Below are 6,676 nucleotides of genomic sequence, written 5' to 3'. Positions count from 1 at the left end.
CATCAGTAGTTTCATGTCATCTTTCAGACATAGAACTGACATCAACAATACGAAACAACAGTAGCGTATTGTAGCATGTTACTTTGGTAGTGACCTGTTCTATATGTAAACCTTGCTTTGCAGCCTGGATTTTGACTGCAACTTTCTTGTGGCACACTAGTTCAGTTCAGTTCAACTATATTCATGTACTACTAATTCATAACAGTCATCTGTTCATAAGGTAAAAACCTTTCAATATTAAAGAGAGAAACCCACTGGTGCTCTGTAAGCAAGAACTTTCCAAGACTGAGGAGATTTTAAAAACACCCTTTAAGCCCAGAGGAATCTCTGCAGGTGTAGAACAGGGATTCATGTTACATTGTGGGCCACATACAGCCCACTTTAATTTTAAGTGAGCCAGACCAGGTAAATTCTCCTTTCTGTCATTATGCAGAGGTTTAACTGTACATTTAATCCTGGAGCTAAAAAGGTACCTTTTTAAAAAAACAAAAAAACAAAACTGTGAACCCATTGTCAAAAAAAACAACAAAAACTGAAATTTGTATACAGTTTAACTGTTTAACTTTTTGTGTATGAATGGAAGAGGTCTCTAATAGTAGTAAAAGCTGTAAAACCTGTGGAAAAAAATGTATGCCTTTCTTGGCATTTTCCAAAGCAGTCCAGTGGACTGTGCTTATTCTGTCCCCCGGGCCTTACGTTTGACACCCGTGCTGTAGCAGGTCGTGTTAGGCAGAAGGGGAAAAAGCAGAGACAAGCCCCTCTCTCAATTTTTTAGATTCTTCTCTTTGCTTCTGAGATTTTAAGGCAACAAGCATTTAACAAAGTGAGTCATCCTCTCCCCATTCAAAGTTCTGCACAGCAACACTATAAACTGTTTTAGAGACTGATAAAATAAAATAAAAATTCTGGTCTCGGATGTGACACTAGTAAACTCAAAACTAAAGTCGCCAGCCTGTTGCAGGGCTAACACAGAAAACAACCGGAAGGTTCTTATCTATATTAGATATTAGGACCTCGTGTTCCCTTGCAACCACTTATTTATGGGGTAAAATGACCTATTTGTAGGAGCTGTGCACCTAAGCCCTTATAAAAGAATCATATCATGCTAAACTTTCATCATGCCTGATTGAAGCTGACATCCATCCTCTGACATCATCACACTCCCTAGCAACTGTAGCAGCCCAACATATGAGTAAAATCTTTGACTAACCAATAGAGCAGCATGCATATGTACTCATATAGTAAGTGCACACAATTTTCCATTTTATAGTTGAAGGAAATGCCCATTTTGATTCATGATATAATGGAAATCTACCAGTTAACCTAACCCCACGAGCTGTATGTCTGTAGATTGTGGGAGGAAGTTGGACTAACCAGAGAAGACTCATGCAGACACAAGGAGAACATGCAAACTCCAGATAGGACCCAGCCAGATGGTGGATTCAAACCTCTTGCTGTGAGGCAAGCTTTAAAAGGCATTTTAAAAAAGCTATTTGCAGCTGTTTCATAAATTTTCTATGTATTTACTGTTTTAAAAATACGGCAACAGCACAGGCTAACTTTTGCACAAACCATCTGCTCCTGCAGCAGGTCCTCATGATCGTTGTTGCTGTGCAGGTTTCTTTTATGACTGAATTTTATGGGCAAGGGAGGTGGATCTTTGTTCTTGGTTTAAGTCAAGTAAAATGCATGCTCTTCATATTCACTTCCTGGATAACCGTTAGAAAGCAGCAGAAAGATTCTTGTTCTCTACTTTTTTTCTATCGCCGAGCTACAGCACAGAAGATGTCTTGCAGAAGATATACCCATGTACCGAGCGCAAGTTATCACTGAATTTTCATTTTTGGTCAATAGAAAGTGAAAGACAAATAAAGAGGTCAGGCGGAAAAGATGAGGTGGTGCTTAACAAATTGTTTTATTTATTTATTTTTCAAAATGTATCTGACTCTGAAAAATAAAAAGCAAATACTGAGTCGATGAGCGAATATTTCAACTGTCTACTATTTTAATACAGCTAAAAATATGATATCTGGACAAAAACCATACATGTACAGTTCAGGAGCAGTGTTTTGGACAGTGTTTTCTAGTATCAATGTCCAGGAAATTGCCATGTATAGCCCTGATAAGCTTTCAACAGTTGGTTAAAAATAAACACGCACCTCGCAGAAACACTGATTCTAGAAGACATGCACAGACAACTAGCAGTCTGTGGCGACAAACAGTAATAACAAAACTGCATTTCTCTAAACAGAAATGTGCTAGAGGTCAGACAAAATAGATTATATATGGATTATACACACCACACTGACTTCACAGCAGAAGGCTGGTGGTGAGCTGCAGCATCAAAGGTGCACTTTTTGTGTTCCTTCTGAGTTAAATTTTCTTCAAAGTTTAAAGTCTGATCATTTTTGAGCAAAAAAAGAAAAAAAAAACCACTGCAGGATTTAAACCATGGTGGAGGCAACATGCATGTCAGTTCTTGCAACAACAGCTAGAGCAACCACAAAAGAGATGAAAATAGAGATAGAAAAACAAGAACTTCTGAACTTTATTCAAAGAAAAATAATGTGAGGGACTTCACTTAATGACACAAGGCTAATGAAGTAACCATATGACTGTCAAATGATGTCAGCAAACAGAAAAAGTGTATTTACTTTTTAGTCATAGTAGTTTTTATAGACTGCTGATTGATTTTGAGTCAGAACACACAGTTGTGTAAAATGCTCCAACAGTATCTACTTTTTATTTATTTACTTATCTACTTATTTACTTACCATCCATCCATCCATCCATCCATCTTCTTCCACTTTATCCTGTTCAAATTGTATAGAATCACAATGTATTTCTTCGTGTTGGTGTAGCAGTTGTTTAGTCATTTTTACCACACAAAGCATTGCACTATTGTCAATATGACACAAATGCTGAGGATATGATGTAATCAGAAATTTCTGCTCTGGGATTTACATCAGTGTCAGTGAATTTCATATAGGGTAGACTAAAATAAACTGAATGTAAGAATTCTCCACTGATGACACAGGATAGACTGTGCATGATAGCAATTTTGTTTTAGGGCTAAAGGAAATTTCCACTGTTGACATAGGATAGACTGTCAATTAGGTAATTTTCCATTTTAGGACTGAGCAAAGTGTCAGTTTATGATAGTTAGATCATAGTTTAGATGATACCACACAAAATCTATATTTGTTTGTCTGTAAAAAATACCTACACAATCAGTAATCCATCCATTTTTTCTTCTTATCTAGTTCAGGCTCTTGGGGAAACTGAAGTGTATCCCAGCTGTCAAAAGGTAAGAGGTGGGGTATACCCTAGAAAGTTCACCAGTGTGTTGCAGAGCTCACATAGAAAGACAACCTCCACAATCTGATTTTGAGCAACAAAGATGGGAACACAGATATTAAGACCGGAAGTTTTTTTTTTTAAAATCTATATCAGAGACTAGGTTCTCATGTTCCCTAGCTGTGCACCTAACACCTTATACAAGCATCGTATCATGTTAGCAATTTTCACCCAAAAACTTTCATTACGCCTGATTGAAGCTGACATCTATGATAATGCTGCTCATCCTCTGACATCATCACATTTCCTAGCAAATGTAGTAACCCCAATATATGAGTAAAATCTCTGACTAAACAATAACATGGACATGTATGCATACACTAAATAAATCGAATTTTATATTTTATAATTGAAGGAAATGTCAAATTTGACCCAGGATGTAGTGGAAATCTACAGCACAAATTATATAAATATACATATGTATATATAATTTCTTTATTTATCATTTATAATTTATCCACATTACAAAAATACAGAACAAGAGTTCATAGGATAATGCAAGAGTCTAATCAGAATTGCATATTTTGAAGAAGAAACAAATATATTCTACATATGGACATGAAAAGGCTACTCTCCAAAGTGTTAAGAGTCCTCAAGGCCAAAATATAACAACACCATTTCTCCCAACTATTTTCCCTCATTTTTGGAGCCAAATAAGTATGTTGCCTGTTCCAGCATATGTATTTAGTTGACACTATTAATAAACAATTTGGCACTAGGGCAATTTAGGTTAAATAAAAATTAAATTTAAAAAAAGTCCAACCAAGGACTGGGTTTGCAAATTAGCCCTTGGCAAGAAAAATTTTGTACGTAACATTGCTTAACTAACTGAATACCAACATATCATATAGCATGTTTCTTAAAGACTAGCCATAGATTTTGTAAGGCCATAAACCCATGGACAAATACCAGTGTATTTACTTCTGAAAATTCAAAGGTGAAGTAAAAGGCCCAACTAATGAGCTAACCATTCCAGACTAGTTTCAGCCCCAGTCTTCAGGCAGATACACTGATTCCACTGGCATAAAGGGCAACCATAAAATGGTATCTCTCTGGTAAATAGGGAAATACTTCCCAAACATTATCTTTGGCTATGTTCTTTGCCACATTAAATTGAAAAACAGCTTGGTTTGCCTACCTAAGTCTACCAAAGGGACATTTATGCGGCTCTACTTATCCTAAAAGAATTTAATATGTTTGCAAACCAAACAAAAAATAGCGCTACTATTACTATCCTAACAATGTAATAACCAAGCAAAAATTAGACACTATCTTGTGTCCCAAAAAACTTGGGTTAGGGTTAGGGAAATTTAAAGCCTTGATTTTACTGCTGACACAGACATGGCCATTTTCTAATAAAAAAAAAAAAAACTAACATATACAACAAATGTAAAATTAAAAATGTAACAAATACAAACACCACACAGGGTTAATGCCTAGTGGCATGTAAGATAGATCCATGAGCAGTTTATCTGGACCTGCTTTTATAGCCTGGAAGGCCTATCTCAGTACCCACTCCTGACAACTTATTACCCTCCAAAACAGTGAGGACATTACTGCACAAAGGGAAATTTATGCACTATTTGCCCAAATATATGTATACAATGTAGCCAGTTTCTTCCATATTATAGATGAAGTGTAAGCTGATACTGGGCACAATGTTCCCTCTAAACTGCGCGCGTGCGCAATTGCGCACTGCTGGCACGGTCTCTCCGCACAGAAAATCTGCGTTGCGCACAAAAAAAAATCTAACCTGAATTGAAATTAAAATTAAAACTTTAACAATTCTGTTTTGCAGTGTTAGTCAGTAAGTGAATGGCTGCTCCCGTATGGGATTAGAACGATGCCACCTTATCCCATAGTCCAGCCAATGATGCGATTCACATTCGTATTGACAGGCTATGACAGCGTCCTTATGTGCCGACACCGGTGTTTTAGCTAGCAAAGCGGCTGATGTGGAGTGAATCTACGTTAATGACAACGTGTACAACCATTGGAGATGTGAGCAGGACAGACGGAACAATTGACGGAAAAAGTGTGGACTTTACAGGGAGTGCAGAATTATTAGGCAAGTTGTATTTTTGAGGAATAATTTTATTATTGAACAACAACCATGTTCTCAATGAACCCAAAAAACTCATTAATATCAAAGCTGAATGTTTTTGGAAGTAGTTTTTAGTTTGTTTTTAGTTTTAGCTATTTTAGGGGGATATCTGTGTGTGCAGGTGACTATTACTGTGCATAAATATTAGGCAACTTAACAAAAAACAAATATATACCCATTTCAATTATTTATTTTTACCAGTGAAACCAATATAACATGTCCACATTCACAAATATACATTTCTGACATTCAAAAACAAAACAAAAACAAATCAGCGACCAATATAGCCACCTTTCTTTGCAAGGACACTCAAAAGCCTGCCATCCATGGATTCTGTCAGTGTTTTGATCTGTTCACCATCAACATTGCGTGCAGCAGCAACCACAGTCTCCCAGACACTGTTCAGAGAGGTGTACTGTTTTCCCTCCTTGTAAATCTCACATTTGATGATGGACCACAGGTTCTCAATGGGGTTCAGATCAGGTGAACAAGGTGGCCATGTCATTAGTTTTTCTTCTTTTATACCCTTTCTTGCCAGCCACGCTGTGGAGTACTTGGACGCGTGTGATGGAGCATTGTCCTGCATGAAAATCATGTTTTTCTTGAAGGATGCAGACTTCTTCCTGTACCACTGCTTGAAGAAGGTGTCTTCCAGGAACTGGCAGTAGGACTGGGAGTTGAGCTTGACTCCATCCTCAACCCGAAAAGGCCCCACAAGCTCATCTTTGATGATACCAGCCCAAACCAGTACTCCACCTCCACCTTGCTGGCGTCTGAGTCGGACTGGAGCTCTCTGCCCTTTACCAATCCAGCCACGGGCCCATCCATCTGGCCCATCAAGACTCCCTCTCATTTCATCAGTCCATAAAACCTTAGAAAAATCAGTCTTGAGATATTTCTTGGCCCAGTCTTGACGTTTCAGCTTGTGTGTCTTGTTCAGTGGTGGTCGTCTTTCAGCCTTTCTTAGCTTGGCCATGTCTCTGAGTATTGCACACCTTGTGCTTTTGGGCACTCCAGTGATGTTGCAGCTCTGAAATATGGCCAAACTGGTGGCAAGTGGCATCTTGGCAGCTGCACACTTGACTTTTCTCAGTTCATGGGCAGTTATTTTGCGCCTTGGTTTTTCCACACGCTTCTTGCGACCCTGTTGACTATTTTGAATGAAACGCTTGATTGTTCGATGATCACGCTTCAGAAGCTTTGCAATTTTGAGAC

The sequence above is a fragment of the Astatotilapia calliptera genome, chromosome 2, assembly GCF_964374335.1.
Source record: "Astatotilapia calliptera chromosome 2, fAstCal68.1, whole genome shotgun sequence".
NCBI lineage: Eukaryota > Metazoa > Chordata > Actinopteri > Cichliformes > Cichlidae > Astatotilapia > Astatotilapia calliptera.
Note: the sequence above shows the minus strand (reverse complement) of the source record.